The 21,732-nt window shown below is 37.6% G+C and overlaps 1 protein-coding gene across 43 annotated transcripts in view; it reads right to left on the bottom strand.

Moving 5' to 3' along the window:
- LOC122820557 (receptor-type tyrosine-protein phosphatase delta-like) overlaps window positions 1-21,732 on the bottom strand; it is a 437,628-nt gene that overhangs the window by 225,168 nt on the left and 190,728 nt on the right. For all 43 annotated transcript variants that reach the window (XM_044098059.1, XM_044098069.1, XM_044098058.1 and 40 more), the window contains one exon: window positions 5,737-5,784. The gene's annotated coding sequence lies outside the window, so the exon portion shown is untranslated. The remainder of the gene's footprint in view (window positions 1-5,736; window positions 5,785-21,732) is intronic.

Genomic DNA, 21,732 nt, shown 5'->3' with positions numbered 1-21,732 from the left:
TCCCGCTGAGTCTTTGTTAATGTCAAGTTAATGTATTACCTCTGAATGACGTCGAGCTTCGCGTTGCGCTCCAGAAAACTGCAAACATCGAGACCAATATGAACAGCGCAATAAACGTGAAAACAGCCACGAATGAACGTGTCCGTAGTTGCCAATAATTATAATGGAAACTTAACGCCATTATAACTATTAATATTAAGATAAGTGTCACAAATCTGTGCAGCCATCTGAGCTGTGGAGCTGCAGGAGGAGCTCTGTGCGCTGTGACATCAAACGCAGGGCCGTAACGCAGAATCTGGAGGCTGGGGGAGGGGGGGCTTTAAAATCCTTCTTAGAGTTTTCCAGACAACAGTGGACCACACAAATTACTCACGTTTTTTATTTTTTGTACTGTTTTTTTGTACAATCTCCTCTTCAGTTCAACCTTATCAGTGGAGACACATTGTTGATGTTACCATTATAAAATAGCTTACAATTAAGTATTAGCAAAGATCAATGTGATTTTCACAGGAGGTGGAGCGTTGTTGTTAGCAGCTGCTGAAAGTAACTAAACAGTTACTTTTAATGTAACTTAGTTACTTTCCAAGTCAGTAGTCAGTAATATAACTAAGTTACTTTTTCAAGGAGTAATCAGTAGTCCGATTAAAGTTACTTTTTCAAAGTAACTATGCCATCACTGGTTTTGGCCAGAGCATCTTAGAACTCCTTGGAGGGGGGCTCACCCTTTCATACTTTGAAAACCCCTGACATATCATATATATATCAAAAAGTACTGTTTGACAAGCACATTAAACTAAAATGAGCCAAAAACCCTTGCGGGGGATTAAAACTCTGGTCATTGTGTCTGTTGGGAACGTCCTTCCTTTAACCACTAGGCTTCACAGCTGTAGGGATGGAGGGCACTTCTTGTTTAAGGGTCTGAGATGGGCTTGATCATGTGCTATGAAAAGGTTCTCCGATTGGCTGCAACTAATTCCCATTTCATAAGGTACCTCATTTAATAACAACTTAATACAGATGGAATGAAAAAAAGGGTTAGACATAAACCCGGGTTTTCCAGTTCATCATGTCGAAAGAACTATGTTGAATATCACCCTAAGCCACTGGTTTTACATATCTAAATGCAAATACAGCCTTACATGTACGGTAAAAAAATCAAAATATAAATCCTGGGTTTGCTGAAAGCACACAGTAAGCACAGCGTTTGTACATCACCGATCGATGCTCTGGACCAAGAGAAATGAGCTTTTGGCTCTGTGGGTGAGGGACAGCGTCAATATAAAACATCCACTCTAAAAACAAGTCGGAAAACACCTTCACTTCGTGCGCTGTGTCCCATTGATTTCTCTTCAGCTCCACAGCGATTCTGCAGCATTTAGACATTTAACTCCCTTTCAAGGAAAGTCATTACACGGTGGAGCGTTTAATTAAGCAGCCGCAGCGGTGCAATCTGAATGATTCACTGTCTAAACGTGGATCAACTTAGCATATTTGTGCCTCTGCAGTCCTTAAAGCTGATTCTAAGATGTGAGATTTATGGCTAAATGCCCCGTCTTTAGCTATCAGTTCAAATAGCATTTTTAACATTTAGCAGAACACACTCTATGTACTCTAATAGTTAATTAAGGATCTGCAAAGATTTGGAGTAGAAGATGCAAGGTATTCACAGTTGACCTGTTTCTAGAGGGAAGCAAACGTAGATTTTAGGGACATAGCCGCAGCTGTGTCTGAGGAGATGTTCTCTCCTCTTTATCCCTCTGTGAACAGGGGCCACAGTTTAATATGTGTGGAGGAAGCTTGTGTGCACTTGGATTGACTTTTCCCAAAGGAGATGAGCTTCAGTGACATTAAAATTCAGCTTGACGTAGCTTCCATAATGAACTTCAGCAACGACACTTTAAAGGTGCTACCTTGTCACACTTTATCAGGCCTTTTAACTTAATGCCTACCACAGAGCAAAAAATCTTCAGTAGCGCTATTAGAATTGGTGTAGTTTGTGCCTTGGGCTGCGTGGAGAAACTATATAAACTGTTCAAGCTCTTAAATCCTGAGTTGCCTATACAGACACATGACCGTATGCATTTGGTGAAGGGCGGCTTTTAACAACTACAGACACCTAACGTACATTCATATTCAATAACTTCGAGTATGGGTTCCAACGAGGCTCATTTGTCAGACAAAAAGTGCCTTTTTGAAGTCAAAACATCTCAGCAGGTTTTAAACATATTGTTACTACGCCTGCATTTCTGCATTCAGAATGTCTTCTATTGGTCAGATCTAATATTCTAATATTAAACGACATATTTCCATTAGCTGCAAGCAAGAAATCCTCATTATTAGCACAGATAGAAGCTACAAAACATCAGTGAGTGTGCAATTATTCTGTACAATGCGTTTCAAATGTGAGCTGAGTTACTGATGTGCATAAACTTTTCCTTTACATTCCACTTTATTCAATTTGACTGTATCTGATGTGTGTTCACTAGAGATGCAGTGCGCAGTCGTCCGGTGACAAGAATAGGAGGATTTTTCCCTGACCAGTGCTCAGCTGTCAACGGTGAATGCACAATACAAACTTTAACATGAACACCCCTATAATTCTTAAACCACTCTTTGGTGTGGAAGCTGTTGCAGAGAGAAGAATGCTTTAACTGTGCCACTTCTTTCTCTTTGACATGTTGAATCAGCGTTTTATTCAGACTGCAAGACGGCGCGAGAGAGCAAGACCTTCAGTAGATCCCAGGAAGACTGAACGGCGCGTAGCAACGGTACACTGTTAATCGCCTTATCAACCTCTGTGTTACAGAAAATGTATCAGAAACATTAAATTAAGGTGAACATCTACACTCTCAAATAAAGCGGACTGCTGTCGCATATTAACGATTAGCGTGTTTAGCCACTAAGAACGTCATCAGCCTGATGCAACTTACTTAAATGCTTCCAGCAAAACGTTTCCAACATATTTGTTCAATGTTCGGAAAGCCAGGAGAGTGTTGTTGAGAGGCAAACAGAAAGCAAGATTAGTTGAAACAAAGCCAGCAAGAAACAGTCTAAGAAAGTACAGAACACATCAAACTCCCCTGACAGTTTTCACACAAATTCATACAGAATATTTTAATCCTGTGCAATTTCAGCATGTTTTATTCAAACAGACAAACCCTGACTTACAGTGAAGGCTTGAGGCATTTCCATAAAAAAATAAATAAAAAAATAAAAAAATACTGTTTCAAAAAGTTGAACTTTGACATTCAAAACTCAGACTACATGTGTTAATCAAAGTCAAAACTTAATCCAGGCCTGATAAGATGCTCCATTTAACAAGCTCGTCTTTAGCGGGGGGGCCCGATCAGGTGAAATGAAGAGGAACTGATTGCTTGTGGTGATTGTGCTGATTGCATTTTAAATTTAAAAACTTTTTCTCCCTCTGGAGCGTGCAGTCCCAAACAGCCGTGGCTCACAATGAAATCCCGATGAAATGCCACCATCTCTAAATCTCAGCACTCTGTCACATCTGGTAATCTGTCTATTTATTGATAAGTAAAGGAACGGCACAATTTATTTATTTATTTAAATATTGCAAAAAGTGGCATCAGAGACTTGCTGTTTGCAGAACCTAATGCTTTTTTTTTTTTTTTTACTTTCACTGGTGAAAGTTATGAAAGTTATACTAAAACAGAATTATGCCAGACAGATAAACAAAGCAAACACTGATTGTGCTGCATTGTGTAATCAGTGAAAAGCAATTTTCACACTATGCTGTTTGTATTTTGCCTGAGCAGCACTGTTCATCAACAAAATCCTGATTTTGCAAGGACAGAGAGTTTAGCAACCAGATTTCAAGATGACTAGGATCTACAACGCAATCCCCCCTCTAGTCAAAGCATGGACGATTGTGCAACAAATGTCACACAGATTACATTTGGAAATATTAAACTAGACCAGCAGGCACTGAATTAAGTATTTCTCAGTAAAAGGATTCCTTTGGGGTCATATCTTTTGGCTCTGCTGAGGGAAGTGGATCATGTGGAGTTTTTCCACAGTAGCTGACAGGTATTGTTTAAGAAAAAAAATATCAGTAAGAATAACAAAGAATGAAATAATGATAACATGGGTGAGACGCCAAGCCTGACAGTTTTTATTTTAACACTGGACTGAGCCCAAGCCGAGTGGGCATTCAGAAACATCACGCTTACAGAATAAGTAACGGTGCGTTAAGGCAGGATCACACAGGGAGTGAGAGTAATCTGTGATATCAAACCGATGTAAAACCTATTTCAGATGCAGAAATGCGAGACTCACAAATCAGGTTCTTTGAATTGTTGCAGCCTGGTGGGTTTAATATTCAGGGACAGTTATCCATTTAAGACTGGAAAATCACTCCTTTAATGCGCTTCATTTTAAACAACGTAACATTCCACAGAGGTCTAACACTCAAAACACAGCTTTCATATAGCGGTGTGCTACACTCACAACCTCATTCACATTTTCCATCATTTTGTAAAAGTTGAGTCTGGACAAAAAGAATCACGGAACACGATCCGAATGATTATCTGCGTTTGTGTTTTAGATTACACCAGGCACACAATAATGCTAAAATATATCATCACTTAAAAAGACATTTGCCTGAAATTTGTGGCCACCGTTAATCATTTCAGTATGCAAAGCAAGTAGTGTGCAAAGAATTATGATTGCTGACAGTCAATTTTGGTCAGTGAATAAAGCAACTTTTCATATTTAACATCCTGCCAGCAGTCACTAATGAGCACCGACTGAGTAACTTGCAAACATTAAGCGTGTCTTTAATTAAAAAAAAAAATAATTTTAAATGTGAGGTTCAAACATTTTCTGCAACATTCTATTTCAACCTGTAGATTAAATACTGGTTGGGCAAATGTTGGCTCTCTGCCCGTTTTTAAATTTGCTTGATGAACACGAGCTGCTTTTATTTATGCCATATGGATACATTTGACACAAACCTTTAAACATTTAAAGCTTTCTGCCTGAATCATTTTTTCATGGCCTCTTTTCTTTTTAGATTAATTTCTAAGGATGTCACAAATTCATCAAACGACAGAACCTGCATGTACAATATCAGCCACAAATCATATTACAAAGAGAAAGAAAAAAAGGTGTCTTAAACTTTGAACAAATGCAGATATGATTAGTCATCAACAAATTATTTAATCCTAATTTAAAACAATCATTTTGCAGTAAAACCATAAGTAACCAGTAACTTATAATAACAAATTATCCTACGCCAAAAAACAACTGATTTATATCTACTAGCAGGAAGTCACTCAGACTTACTTTGGTTTGATCTGGGATAATAATTTCTCACATCATCCAGTCCAAAAAAATATCAGAACCAAAACAAATGGAAATAAGGTGTAATTCAAATGCTTAAACATATACAAATTAAGATAAGAGACTTATGTTCATTTATCTAATTCATATGAGTAAATACTGAATTACAATAATTAAAAAGAAAATACATAGCCTCTATGTTGACAAACTGTTTTATGGATTCAAAATGACAGCAGCAAGGGAAAAAATGAACTGGTGAGAAATATTAAAAACTGGGACTCAAACCCCTGAGGTCAATGGAGCTCTACAATATTCAAAATGTCAATTCCGTCTTCATTTACATGTCCTCATCTCCGCTAATGAGTAAATGAGTCTTAATATTCATTAGACACCTAAAGATAAACCACACAGACAGGAGGAAGGGAGGCCTACCTTGAGGTTGAAGGTGTGAAAGTCATGGAACATTCTCTCTCCTGAGACCTGTGACAGAGCGAGGGGATGAGACGTCAGTCATGATTAGGCCAAAGCGCAATTACAGAGCAACTCCTCTGACAGTGATTGATCAATGAGGAACTCCTTTAATGAAGACAAGGACTCCAGGTCTTCCAGGAGCAAATTGGCAAAAGTGAGAGGTGGGGACGGTGTCCCAGACTGCTAAGGTGCTAAGAGGATCATCCTGTCTGCAGAGGAACAGGGATTGATAGCAATACAGTATGCACAAGTGGCTGATTGACTACACCTGAAATGCACTAGGCTCTATTACAAGTTGCATGATAGTTTTGGCCATCACAGCCACACTTTTTCAGCACAATGCTGTTCAGGATTTCAAATGAAAAGTTTGTCTAAATCCAAGATACATTTGTGAGGTCAATAGGAAGCAAAATTAATATTTGCCTAATGAATTATTTTCTCTCTATTTCGGGCTAGTATATTTTGTGCAGGAATTTTTACATATTATTAATTTCCAGAATTGGCTGTCTTGGGTTGTTCTATTTATTGATGCATTCTAGTATTTTTAGGCAAATATTAATTTAAACAGTTACATTATTTATCACAAATATCTTTCAGTTTTAGCAACAATCCAACTTTGAATTTCAGGATATTATTTTAAGAAGTAGATTTCTTTACAAAACTCTTAAATAGTGTCCCCTCCTGACAGTTCCTATATAGTAAATTCAACCAAAGCATGTCATAAATTCATATGTTACTTCAAACTCATATGTGTAAACATTTTTATTAGTCTGTGACTTCCTTGTTCCCTGGAGTATAAATATAACATAACACAAATGTCCATTTCTTCATATTAGGAAAGAAAAGAGAGCATGTGATTCAAATAAGGCAAAACATTTATACGAAAATACCAACTTACACAAATTTGCCCACATCAACGGACAAAGAAATAATTAAAGAAAATACTGTTGGAAAAAAAAAGGTTTCAGCATCACTCTGTCCACATCATCAAAGGGATGAAAGTTACAATTTGCCAATATGCAATATGTTCCTCTGCTGTCAAATTTATGAAAAGGTTTGGTGCATATTGAAGAAACAGCTGGCAAATAACATTGTTTTCGTAATATGTTGGACAGATGCTCCGTCTGGGCTGAGGAAGTTTTTCTGACGTTGGCCAGCTATTTTTGGTTTATTTTCTTTGTATTTGGACAAAGAAAATAATGGACTGTGCACAGCAATGTTACCATACTCAAGATAGTCTGGTGACCACTAGGAAAGAAAAAAAGACAATACAGAATGACTCGAGGGGCAGCAACCTTGATCTAAATGAGCATCAATAAGAGGAGCAGAGAGGTGGCAGCTTGAAAGAGTTGGAGACGTTTAATGGGCCAGTCAAAAAGCTGAAAAGTGTCGACATCATTAAAACCTCCAAAAAAACCCCCAAAAAACAAAATTGAGGCAATTGCTTCAAAACAGTTTGGTGTTACATTAAGTGCAAGGTTTTAGTCCTGTAGTCGGTGTTGTATACAACTAAGTAATATATTTCAGCATAAGATTCTATGTAAAATCAATACAATAGGTGTTTTGGATGTACAACAGGGATCAGGGTGAAAACTGTTTCTAGATACTGATCCTCTGAGCTATTCTAACGCTGTTTGCAAAAAGAAAAAAAAAAAAAACTGTGAGCACAAGAGGCCTTTAAACATGAGTGCCTGCCTGAGTTGCACTGTCACAGCCTCATTGTTGAAGCACCAGAGACCAACAAAATCAGGCCCTAGAGGCAGAAGCTTCATATGCCACAGCGTTTTTTGTTTTTTTTTGTGTTTTTTTCCCCAACAAAAATCTGGACTGTCTTGCGGTTTGACCTAACAGAAGGAGGGACACATTTGCTTTCTGCTCGATTCAAGAAGTGCAGGCGGGTGAGGGCACCACTAGCCAAAAACAGCCTACCCTTCGAGCGAAGCATCTGACCGCTGCTCCAACTTTTTTCCTTTGGAAAACTTCACAGTCAAAAGACACATGCAAATTACTAATTAATGATTTATCTTGTTTAATGTAATATTTGTAGTTTAATAATTGTGTTTTGGTTAATTTAACCCCTTTTTAAAGCCAAGTTGAATAAAAAATAAGACTGACATGTTCCCATTGTGAATGGGCCCTTCGTGGCCGGATTGGTATTGAATATAATTATATTCATATGTGAAACACTTTAAACTCCACCACCTTGTAGGAGCTAAACAAGTAACGTTTGACCTATAAACAGACCAAAAAAACAATAATTTAATCTCAGTGGCTTTTAAAAGTAACCACACACCTTTATGTTCAGATTTTATTTAAATGATGCTCCAACCTGTGATCAATCTGCCTGGTGTTTGTGTCTAAAAGATTGTTGTGACTTCTTCTGATACTTTTTCCACAAGTATTTTTCTTGTGATAGCCAACACATGTTTATTCATCAAATCTGTCTGAGTGCCAACGCTGTCGCATTGCTCGATGGTCACCATTAATATTATTATGGGCGCCATTTGCAAAGCTCCATACTTAGTTTTGCTTTTGATTTACTATTAAAAAAAACAGCAGCTTTCAAAAGTAATAAGAGGTCAGTTCAAATAATGAGGACTTCTTTCCCAGCTGTTTCTTTCAACTTTGCCCATCAAAGAGGTACATGAGGGTCAGATAATCAGCACTGCGTCCACAAGCACCATCTGTCACTGGAAATGTCATTTTCACGTTAGACTGTAAAAACTCTGTTTGCTATTGTAATATTGCCATTTGGTTTTATTTATGCTCGAAAGGATGTTTGTAATTCATGTTTGTGGTTCTGATTGTCAATACAAATCAGAGAGCGGCTTGTCAGGACTGCAAGTAATGATCACAAGTGCAGTTTGCCGTTTGAAACATTGCAAATAAACCAAGTTGGTCGTATCAGGATGTTGTATTGCTGGGACACTAAGATAAACAATGTGATTAGCATAGCTATACCCGCTCTCTGTTGTAATGCTCAATAGAAATTCCTAATGCAACAGAAGGAGGGTGAAATATTTACTGTAGAGATGTTTACAGCAATAATTATATGGCTCTCTGGCTGTGGAAAACAAGCTGGGCCCTGGACGATATTTTCAGTTGTTGTATTCATCTCCAGCTCACTTCGAAGACAATTCACAGTCCACAAATCGTGTTCTCACACTGTCCGACCTGACGCTTGGATGCAACCTCACTGCTCACATTGTACGTGCGTTAATGGAGAGTGTTTCAGCAACTGGTCTTATATGATCAGATGAATTTGTTTGTATTAAATCATAATTATGACAGAATTGGTAATTGAATCTGAATCTGTGCATAAGATTGGCTTGAGTTGGTTGAAATTTGATTATGTTGAGTATGCATGTCTCTATAGCTGTTTTGAGTTCTAATTGACAACAACATGAAGGAATTAGCGTAACTCTCTGGTGAGATGAACCTTCTGGTTATCCAAATTTAAATCGTTCTAAGCATCATCTGCTGCAGGGAAGATACAATACTCCACTTAAAACAATCTCAAGATCGTTTACCACATCCACTCTGCAATGTCCCATATATTCCCATTTTCCAGCTCTCTCCACGAGTAACACACGTTGGCTTAAGCAGACAGGGGGAAGAATCGGTCTGTCTTTTGAACAAAGTGTTTGCTCCGTTTCTTTTAGTGACTTAACATTTGGCTCCTTTCTTCTGCTTATCTGAGCAGCAGCTGCTGTATCCACATTTTCCTGGCTTGCCATGCATGCTGGTTCCCATAGAAACTAAGTCCAGTCACCCAACGGCAGCGAGGGTACAACATCTCTGTAAGTGTCTTTAAGTGGATGGATTATAATGGACTCGGCTGTGTGAGCAGTCTCTGAACATAATTGCAAGTGACCAGTACTTAGTGTGTTATGTGTCATGCAGGCAGGGGGCTGCTGTATTTAGATGTTATATTTAGATGTTCTCCACCAAGCGGACCTCGGGAACCCGAAACGCAAGCGCACAGGAATGGAGCAAAGGTGTGTGTTATGAGTGTGTGGCTCTAAAACGCATGATTTGTAAAAGAGAATACTCAACACTCTGACAGTTAAAATTACATACATTACAGATCGCAGGCCATTTCCTTGCATAATCATGGCCAGTTGGTTGTTTGCTGCACTGCAGCGGCACACATCACATAAATTGTCTTCAAACACTGTACTGTACTGAAAGCAACAGCTGAAGACTGGGGTAGCTAGAGATGGCTTTAAGATAATTTGGCGCAGCAGCTTTGAAAACATTTGCTTACTTAAGGATTACCTTTACCCAAACAAGCCGAGTATGTTCTGAAATTTTCCGCAATCACCAACATGTATTTAAAGGGAAAAAATAATCTGAAAACAGGGCAGACGGAAGGAAGATGTGCACCCTGCTACATCTGGAGTGTAATATATATATATATATATATATATATATATATATATATATATATATATATATATATATATATATATATATATATATATATATATATATATATATATATATATATCAAACAACAACATCATAATCTGCTTAGAGAAAATGATTGCATAACTTCAGTTATGTACAGTTTTAAGAAGCCCACTGCAAGTCCACCTCTAAATGACTCAACAAAAGTAAAATAAAAGTTCTTAAGTGGTCTAGTCCAAGATTGGATTTAAATCTGAGTGAGACTGTGGTAATGTTTTAAACAACATGTTAACTCTTAAAAAACATGACTGTGGGTTAGATAAAGAATGGGCCAAAATTCCAAAAAATTATTATTTTTTTAAAATCTATTTTGGGGGCAAATTTGTTTTTACGTTCCTATTTATTCTACCTTTACAACAAAGAATGGCTTTTCCGTATCTATCTTTCTGCTGATCTCTCTATAACTCTAAGTGAGCAGCGGGTTAAATTTAATGATTTGATGGGAACGGTGAAATGGGTTCTTGGGAGCCTCGAGAGCCTCGAGAGCAACCATTTGGCCGTTGGACCTGCTTGCCTCAGCACTTACCGGACATACGTTTAAATGTTTGGCTTTCACCCGGAATGGCCAGAACGAATGACGCCTGAAGGGGGTTGGAGGGTGGGATTGATGCTGGATCTGGGGAATTGGATGGTCATTCATCACATTAATGAGTCATGTCACCTTATTTACAAAGAATTGCCCACTACACCAACACACCCCTCCACCCTGCTACTGTCATGAATGTGGTATTTCGTCCATGCTGAGGTTTACTGAGTAAAAGCTTCAGTGTGAGATTAAATCAGGTAGTTCAGTCATATTTACTGCTTTGTGGAAATATACAGTTAAACACCTGAAGTCCAAATTTGGATGGGGATGTAAAAGTGGGGCAATTTGGACTCAAAATGAGCTTTGGTTAATTACGCACTGGTAAGCTCAAGGTCCAAGACATCTCATTTATTACTTGTGCTGCAGTTTATCAGACACAGTGCCTTCCTAAAATATTAACACCTCTTGAACTTTTTTTTATATATTTTCACACAGAAAGTTAATTTTAAAATAGTTTGATATTTGATAAACTACAAAGAAGTTTAAGTCTAAAACTCTAATTCTGTTTTCAATTATATTTAATTAAAAATGGCATATTGAAAATTATGTGTACCCTTATCAATAATGACTGATAAAAATAAAAAAATAAAAAACTTTAAAATGGACTTATTAACCTAGCAGTGACTCAGTATTCACAGATTCATATATTTTCAGTTCTGTTGTGATAATTTCTCCAGTATATAGATTTTTTTTTATGGTGCATATCTAAGTGAAATGCTACCTGACCAACTACTGAACAGCATTTGTGCAGTAGTTTGTCCTAGGTGGTGATTGGCTGTACTCCCAAGATGGAGATAAAAAAAAAAAATACTAATAGTAATAATTGTCAGCTTCTGTGGTAGTGAAAAAACATCTTTCACTATACAAATTAATAAAAAATGTTTTTAAAAAAAATGTTAATATAAGTATATTTAGTGTTTTAAAACTATGTGTTTTCAGCATTATAATAAAGTAATTAATCTCATAACATTACTGGAACAATGTATGGTGAATTTATGATGAAACAATTAAGTAGCTGAATAATGTGGGGTTGATCACATTTTTATCTGAAGGAATAAAGGGGCAGTGTTATGTAAAATCGACTTTGTTAAAAAAAAGAAAAACTGGCCAATCTTCTGTTATTACTTTAAATATCAAAATTAAAACAAATAAAATCCAAATTTCTGGCTAGCAGTTTTTGACAACACAAGAAAACAAAAACAACTAGCAGCAGGGTTATAAATTCTTAATCCTGTTTTTGCTATAAAATGTCACACTGCTACATATTTGTTTGTGCCACAGAAGAAAAAAAAAAATTACTACTTAACAAGCACATGTACAGCTGGGTGTGTTACTGGATTGTCTGTCTCTGTAAACTACTGATGGAGTGAGGGATTCTACTTTGATGATATTTTGAGCCTCTTAAGATTAGGATATCTCACAAGGGGCGATTTTATTCCTTCATGTGCCTTTCAGAACCTTATTCCCTCCCTCCAGAAACTTCATAACAAAGTTAGCTATAATTGATGTAACTTGTCATGCTTCTGACGGTTTGATTGTGCACAGACAGCGCAGAGAGAAAACGAAGGCTTAGTATGCTTGCTCAAGGTCCTTGTAGAACACCCCCCTACCCCCGGCCCACATCTACCCCTCCATCCCACATCTCCCTGCACAATTAATTTTATCTTTGGGGTATTATCAAGAGAGAGCCTGGCAAAACAGCATGACAGAAAAACGGTCCAGAAGCCCAAGGCCCAGGGTGGGAATTAATCTGTTTGACAAGATCTCTCACAAACCATTTGTCTGGCTTTCCTTCTCTTGGATGTTGCTGCTACCCTTAATGTTTCAGAGAGTGTAGAATAAGGATGTCTTAAGCACAATATGGTGCGACAACAATGAAAAATGTGGACTTGGTGGCATGAAAACATTACTTATGTCCTGGAAACAAATAATATAAGTGCAGATTGAGCAGGTGCTGGGCATCAGAGCAGCGTTTGCGGTTTGGTTGTTAAGTGAGCATTAGCATTCTCAGAACAGCCATGAGGTCATAATAATGAATCCCATTAGGGATGCCTGGCACTGACATCATTTTCTCCAGCAGAATTCATTCCCCAAATGAAGCCTCTGAAAAACTGGTCAGCCTCGTTGGACTCTTACTTTCAAAACTATTGACACCAAGCAGACGTTTGATGCATTATCTGGGCCGCAGAAAATTAATCAAACTAATGATTGAATAATTATCTCAAGTGCAATTAATTAAACATGCCAATGAACTCATCTTGAACAGCTGTCCTAGCTGCAACACTTAATCACTTGTGAGAATTACCGAACACAAACGGAGGACGCCGAGTGCATGCAATAATCTCTGCAAAGTGCATTGTTTACAAACAGTAATTAATATCACACCGTGTATTAGCGGGGTAAGTGACTGCGGTGCACTTCTGTAATTGTACCACAGAGAGTTGGGTTTCTTCCCCCCACTCCTGCTCCAGACAACTCTTGTTAAGACAAGACGGAGCACTGACAGGAAAAGGAACCATTTCAAAAGTCTTACTTAGATTTATGCTGTTTTTTAGTGCTTTATGCTTCAAAATAAATTCATTATTTAATAAAATGTAAGCACTATGTCTGCCGGACACCAGCAGGAACTGTTAGTGCTTGCATTCTGGAGACCAGAAGGAATAGTTAATTTGGTACACATGGAGACCGGCAATGGGTATTTAAATGATTTCATTCACAATCAAGCCCCACAGTCACAACAGTACGAGTATGTGTGATGGATGTGTGTTAAACAGAATTACCAGCTCTGAATGACGTTCGGAAGACCTAGCATTTGGGGCTTCATGGTCATATTGCACAATTATTATTCATGTGGGTAGTACAGCTGTCTCAAAGGTTTAATGTTGGAAACTGATGGGTAGATGAGGACCCTCGTGTCTTTCCTTGTTAAACTGTAAAGAGTCTAATACCTGTGTCCTCATACTGCATGCTGATGTATTGACATGTTGTGGAGCTTGTTCCACATTATAAAGAACATTGCTGTGTGAAGCTGATTGAATTGCCATAACCTTGCATGCTTCTCACTTTCAACACTAGGCCAACAAAGCAGCCAGGGCTGTTGTAGACTTACGTTACCCATATTAATCACAGTCAAATGTTCGTAACCTTGCACCGTAATGTTTTGATTGAATAACGCCATATCAACTGCACATTAACACTTCTGATACCACCACTCATGCCATCAGAAGGCCGTTCAAGACGGCTTCTCACAAACTGAATCACTTACCCTGATTTCTGGTCTACATGACCATCACATTACAATGAAAACTGGACAATTCCTTGCCAATCCCAAAGCTGGGTCAGTGCTGTTGTTTTTTCCCCCACCCCATGAAATCTGTTTGTCCAATCTATCAAAGCATATTCCAACTCCCTTTATAAAACTGTTGGTTCTTCATTTAATCCAGACTGAAACATTAAACGTTTTTCCAAGTGTGTAGGGATTATTGGTTGCAACTGGTCAGCAGGACAAGAACTATCAAAAGAAACCTCGCATTATTATTATGACATCCAATGATTCCCATAGCTGTGCTGTGCCTCCGTAGATATAAAGAACACAGCAGAGTGAGGAACGTTACTTTTACACTGAAAAAAATAACTCTTTGGATGAACATAAAAAAAAATCATGGTAAGGTTTTCCACCTGATTACTTTGCTTTATTTCAGCACCATGTAATTCTGTCACTCCTATTTAAAGCACATGTGTTAGGTCAATTTAATTTATTAAGGTTCTTCCAATGTAAAGCAATTGTGTTGGCTCAACTTATGTTATTATGGTTATTCTATGGTTGATTCTAAATCAAATGTGTTGGCTGAACTTCATATATTATGGTTATTCTAATTTAAATAAAATGAGTTGGCTCAACTTATTTTATTATGGTTATTCTATTAAGCGTTGTCTCAACTTAATATATTATGGTTATTCCAATTTAAAGCAAACGTATTGGCTCAATAAAATTTATTAAGGTTGATTCAACTCATTTACTATAGTTAGACCCAATGTAATTTAAAAGAGCAAGCCCAACTAATTTGCAATGCTTTGGACCAAATAATTTACTTGACTAAGATTAATGGCAATTTAGTTGAAACCAACTTTTATTTTTTCCCTCCGAAGAGTTTTTGTGGCGCTAGTGGCTCACATTTTTTTGAGACAGTAGGCAGTCAGGGTGAGGACACGCGTCAAAGGTCACTGGGACCGGGAGTCGAACCAGCGACGTCCGCATCTAGGACAAACGTGTAGCGTGCTAAGCCCCTGCACCACCAGCACGCCCGAGAAACTAACTTATGTTACAGTGATACCTTCACACTACTTATTAAGTTGATCCAACTCATGAAAAATAACTTAGCTCAACAAACATGGTTCATGCTGAAAGACAGCTATTTAATTGTGTGGAAATCCTTTCCAGGATTTAATTACGTTAATTTAAAGGCAATTTTTTTAAAAAGTCAAAGACTTTTTTTTTACAGTTTTTAAATGCACTGTCAGTGCCCTGCAGATAAAAACAAATATCTATAGTTTAATGTGTAACTAAAACCGCTTTGAAGTCTTCGCAGGCGCAAAACAGTGATGTCGCATGATCTTTCATAATCTCTTGTGATCCCCTGATCTCGCTACACCCTCTTCGGAGGGATATGAATCTGACTAAATTGAATCATGTTAAAACGGTTGTCTTGCGTGGTCTTGTGCAATATCCAAAGAACTCGCGGGAACTCGCGTGATCTCGCGTGATCTCACTGGTTTTCTTCAGCGCAAGATCAGACTGACTATAATGAATCATGTTATCTCAACATGATTAAATTTCATAAACGTGAAGTTATTGAATTTCTTGTTTATCCAACATGATTGTATCACGTTTTTGTTTGAAACATAAAATTATTTAGTTAAAAGTACATGATATTATTTTGTTAATGTACGGTAATAACCCTCCAAGTTCATTTTTTACAGTGTAGTTACATAATCATGTGGTTCTGTCTGGCTGTGGAAAATCAACTAGATTGTGTTTTGTAAATCCAGTTAAGAGCTCCGCATACCAGGCCTGGCTTAGCATTGGAACTTTGGTGGAAAAATGCGCAATGACACCCAGCACCGCCTGGGTTTACGTAGGTGCACAAGAACCTGTTTAAGAGCTACAAAGTCCTACCAATGCTGTGAAAAATGTCTAGAAAGCTTCTTTTCTGTCCCGTGACAATCACTTTCTGTTTCGTTAGCGTATCCAGTAATTGGCTGATTTCTATACATAGGTAAACATTTTTGGGCCACCAATGGCTCCAGGATTATTCTCCAAAGTGTCTAAGACTATACTTTTGTAATGCCCTGTAGCCAAATGTGATCAAATATGAATTATCCAATCTTTCCATGGGAGAATTTGATACAATTCATTAAATGAACTGCTGAAAAGTCCCATCTTTCCCTCTCTCCGACCAATAATTGCAAATACATCCAAACAGGAACATGTAGTAAGAAACAATGAGGTAGTTTAAACTTTCACTGCTTGTGGAGCTTATGGCAGCCCCAGCGGGCCGTGGGAAATATTCAGTATTTCTCTGACAACTTTCTTGGACAGGCAGGTACCCAGGAATGAAGACTGACAGTGAGTGGCACCAGCCGGAGGACGCCTAAAGATTGAATGGCACAGAAACGCTCAAATAGTTATGAATAACTGATGGGTGTAATTCTGCAGATTTACCGCTTAAGTTGATATAATCATAATCAGCCACTGTGTTAAGAAACACATTATTGAGATTTTAGTAATTAGATGCACTCAATAAAGCTTACATAAAAGTGAACTATTGCCATTAGAATATAAAACCCCTGTGAAAAATGTGAATGTAATAAAGAATAATTAGCATACTCATAATGATTTTAATATCTTTCAGAGTACTGTACATTCCAATGGACACAGTACCTTTCAGGCACAAGTGAGACACAGTAATTAAAGTAAGCTCGGTGCAAACGCTGTGACTCACCATTTTATTTTCTGTATAACTTCATAAGAAATAAAGGCCAAAACACCAAGGTGGGAGATGCACTGTGCAGCAATGTTGGCGTTGGATAAAAACTGTCATCTGCCGGTTAATTAACCTTCTGCATCTCAACTATGGGCAAGAAATATCTGCTTGACTTGCAAATTTGAGTTTATCCATCTAGAAGCAATTAACAATAAAATTGTGTCAGTGCATGTTATGTAGAAATAAAAATTTACTGTATATATAACCATGCAAAAAGTATTTGACAACATATTCAATGTTGCTTGAGCATCAATAACATGACATTAATTATCTGAAAGACTTCAATCAATCACTCACTTTATTTGTATTCTTTTGTCAAGGAGTTTTAGCCCACTCAAACTTACAAAATTTCTTTGACTGTTTTCACTGGGGCTTCCAATGAAATCTCCAATGAACCTTTAGATTGTTTTGAATCTAAAAGTTCTGGCACACTTGAATTGTCCTTATTTTAACAATGTTCTAGATTTGCTGGAGGCCGTCTGTTGGAGAAATGGTCTTGCATTTGACTCTACAACACTTTGATGTTCAGATGAAATCATGAAAGTCAAAACCCAAATCATCGCTTCTCCACCACTGTGCTTGACGGGCTAATGAGGTATTTGGATATATGGTTAACACTCCAACCGTAAATCCAAAAACCTTTGTTTTACGATTTACAGTTCCAAATATCCAAAAACCTTTTGGTCCACTATGATCTTTTTGGTCAGTCTGATGAACATTGTTCCATAACTCTTGAATGTTGCAAATCTATTTCATTTATATTTGAAATATAAATTAAATATATTTCATTTATATATGAAATATATTTCAGATATAAATATATATGAAAAAAACATGTTTACGCCAAAATTGCGTATGAAGATGGAACAAGCTTGTGGTGAGCAGTGCCCTCTAGAGGTCAGATTGACCAAAAAGGCCAAACTGAAAGATGGCGCTTGTTGTCATTAACGCCTCTGAATTTAAAAATAAACTACTTTTAGTACGCAAAATTCTTTTTGGTTTATCCAGTTTATCTCAGGACAAGAATACTATTAAAGTGCACATTTTGACTGGTGAAAAAAAGAAACTAATCTTGTAGCATTTTGAAATCAAAAACAGCCATTCTCTTTGATCCTGTTATTGTTTGTCCCAGAACTGAGCCTTGCTGAAATCGATTTCCGTCCAGCATAATTGGCGCCATGCTTGGCTCCACTAAATAAGCCGTTACACCAAAAGATGCATGGGCAAACTAAAACCACACTCACAAAAGAATGTTGAGCAATTACAGAGAAAACCAAGGATCTGTATGAGAAGAAGGCTGAGAGGCATTTTATATTAATGAGAATGGCTCACAATGAGCTGTAAAACCTTTACCCAACTGATTACCAGTCTTTTGTTTTGGGTTATTTTGCGCTCTGCATGGGACACAGTCTTAATCCACTCATTAGCTATCAGTAGTCTTGTTTCCCCCCTCTATTTAAATATAGTTAAGCCATAATGTATATCTTTAAAGGAATGATTCTATTCTCTTTTTTTCCCTCTCATAAATCAAAATACAGAAAGCATGGCAGTTTTTCCTCATTTATAAAGCACATTTAAAAACAGCGTTAGGAGCATCAAAGTACTGTACAAAAAAAATAGAAATGATTGAATCAGCATATAAAAGAAGTTATAAAAGCAAACAGTGTGCAAAACAAGTAAGTAAAACTCATATGTCCATGAAATGTAAAGGCCAAAGAAGCCGGGACCAGGGAACTTGTTAAAGTAGGCGGTTTAAATCCAGTAATGGGCACATATTTGATTATCTGAAAAATCAAAGTTGTAGTATGCAACTATCATTAAAAAAATATATGGTTTTTACATATTTGTTTAATTTATCATTATGCTGTGATGATATAAGACAGCCTGTGGAAATAACAGCAGGGAGGACATCTCCTAGCAGTGATCCTCCTACTTTACATCAGAGTGTTTCTGACCACTCGGTCAGAAACAACCAATAAAAGCCAGGAGGAGGGTTTCAGTGCTGTCAATCACTGTTGTATGTGCTGCTCAAATCCCCATTCCTTCCCCTAAAGCTCTCTCTGCTGCGCTACAGCTGGTTCACCTCAACATAGCTTGCCATGAATGCTAAGGCTACTTAGCATGGCCACCTATGATGGTGGATAAAAGGTTTTTGTATAAGAAGTTGTTTCTCCACCATTAGCACTCTGAGGAGTATGTGCACAAGCATGACTGACAGTACTATGACTTTCCTTTTATTTTTGTAACAAATACATACATCAGCTTTAAGGGGTTACAACACAGCAAAAACAGAAGTGAAATGTAAAAGGGCCAATAGTTAACTCTATTAGTAACTTTGTGTGATTTCTGCATTACTATCTTAAATTAATCGGTATATTAAAGAGCTGCTAATAAATGAAACATCACACGAAGGCAAATTTCTTCCAGCCACTCCAAAATTAGACAAGCGAACAAGCATTGCAGAAAAGGCAGAAGTATGACCTGGCTCTTCTAAACCTCTCTACATCTACTTCGAGAGAAATAATTAAAATGTTTAAAGGCAACACAGTCACCGTCAAACGAGGCTGAGGAGGATTAATGAAGGTAAAACAATCTCCAAAGCTCACTGTAGAACTGCAGCAATGATAACTATTGAGGTATACTGTGTACTGCTTTACCAGGAGTTCCAGTAATTGTGGATGAATCTGTAGTTGATGGCTGACTATGATACTGGAAGACTTCAAAAATAATATCTCTGCATTGCATTAAACTGCCTTCACCTCCTAGAGAAAAAGTCAAACCGTTTAATTTTTCCTTTAAACCTTGCACCCTGGAAAAAATATTTAAATATTGTTATCAACTGTTTAACTCAATCTTATTACCACAAAATGGGTTCCCCTGTGGCATGATCACTCAGTCAAACTCTGTAAAACCACACTCTCCTGTCCACTATCCCACAGCTCTTTGTGTTTTTTTGCTAACAGTTTGAGGGTAAATATTAGGCTGGACCTGCAGGCCTGTGTGCCAATGAGGCTTCTCCCTCCCCTCCCTCTTTTTGACCCTTTTTCTCTCCTCCTCCTCCTCTTCTCCATTGTGTTATCACGTAGGTGCATGCAGACACACACATTTATAGTTTGCTCTCTCTCCCTCTTCTCCTGAGTGTAAAAGTTGCAGCGGAGCCATCCATCCAAACCCACAGACCATGAAATTAGGTTAAGACGTAAAGCTGTGAGTGACACAGGTGTGGATACAAATGAGAACATCCGAATGAAGAAGTAGAGATCCAGGACGGCTGATACTGTGCTCGTCAAAGGCAGAATTCAGAATTACATCTCAAAGCCTTACCTTCATTTTATTTAGTCCACCCCCCCACCCCCGCTCTGTAAATGTGCTTAGGCCAAGATATTAGCATAAATACTGGGAAGCTGTGTGTAAGGGTATTAGTAGTTCTGTCATATTCCAAATCTCATTTCCTTAAAAAATGGGAAACTTGTTCAGGTTTGTCTGCAGTTCTGTTATGTCCTTTTGCACACATTTAGGTTTGTCTTCTCCTCTTTTCATCATTTCTCTTCACGGAGATGTGATTTAACTCAAGAAAAGTTCAATAACATCAGAACCCCCACTTTTTTGTTTCAACATGAGTGTGTGCGTGTGCGCACTATAAACAAAATTCTGCTAAACCCCCAAAAATGTTGGCTGTTGCATTTCATTAAGCTTTTCCCACAATAAGTAAAGTAACTGCGGGGTAAGTGAAAATCTAAAACGGATTTTATTTAACATAATGGCAAATAATAATTGAAGTCATTGTTTTAGCATTTTTTATCACTGAGGTAACGACCTTTCAGTACTGCAGAGGAAAACCAAAAAAATGATTCCTAGTTGACCACAGGGAAGCAGTGAGTTTTGTGCACCCAGCTGCCAGGAAAACATGAGATCATTCAAATATTAGTGGGAACAACAATTACATACTTTCTTCCAATCCAGCATCACATAGCTCAGATTTCTGTTGTTACATTAATACAAAAAAAGATGTTTCAGTCATGTATACATCCACCAACCATCCATCTCTCCATTTGTCTCCTGATATCTATCCACATAAACCTATGTTGATCCTTCCATCCATTTCTCCATGTTTCATCCAATCATTCGCTGATCCATCCCAACATCAGTGCATACAACCATTTATACATCCATCCATCCATCCATTAATTCATCTCTTCACATTGAAACACTATTCACTGTTTCATTCATCCATCCATCTATACCAGACCATGAAGGACTGAATACAAGATGGACTGGTACAAATTGATTCGACAATGCGCTTCATGTGAACCTTTGTTTTCCAGCTACAGGATCAGAAGGAGTTTAAGGAAGGGAACTGAAATCATGGGTGTCCTTTAAACACTATGATTAACATAATGTTAATGTTGCTCAGGGGGGGGGGTAACATTGGGAAGACAGCAAAATAAAAGCAAATATAACAACTTTGCAAACTACAAACTTCATACAGTTTACTGTTTTATATGTAGCCAGGCCTGGTAAAAAAAACTGGAATTTCTGAAGTTTCAGGTCATCTTAAAAAAAAAAAGATTTTAGCCAACCTTTGTTCCAAAATGCATTGACAGACATTATATAATTCTTTACTCTAGCCCTTATAACAAAGCATTGTTTATGGATTTCCAAGACACAAAGCTCCACTACACGAGTGCATCAATTTTACTTTCCTGCTCACATAACAGGAGCAATCAGAATGCTTTTAAGCCATTAAATTCATCATCAAAACACAGTGTAAAAGGTCTGCAGCTGTTGAAGGCAGTCAAATCTGGAACTGGTCATGTACGAGCACTATATTGACTATTGCTTTTTACTATAATAGGT

This window comes from Gambusia affinis, linkage group LG18 (genome assembly GCF_019740435.1).
Source record: "Gambusia affinis linkage group LG18, SWU_Gaff_1.0, whole genome shotgun sequence".
NCBI classification, from domain to species: domain Eukaryota; kingdom Metazoa; phylum Chordata; class Actinopteri; order Cyprinodontiformes; family Poeciliidae; genus Gambusia; species Gambusia affinis.
The sequence above is the reverse complement of the archived record's forward strand: the minus strand, read 5'-3'. Positions and strand labels throughout refer to the sequence as shown.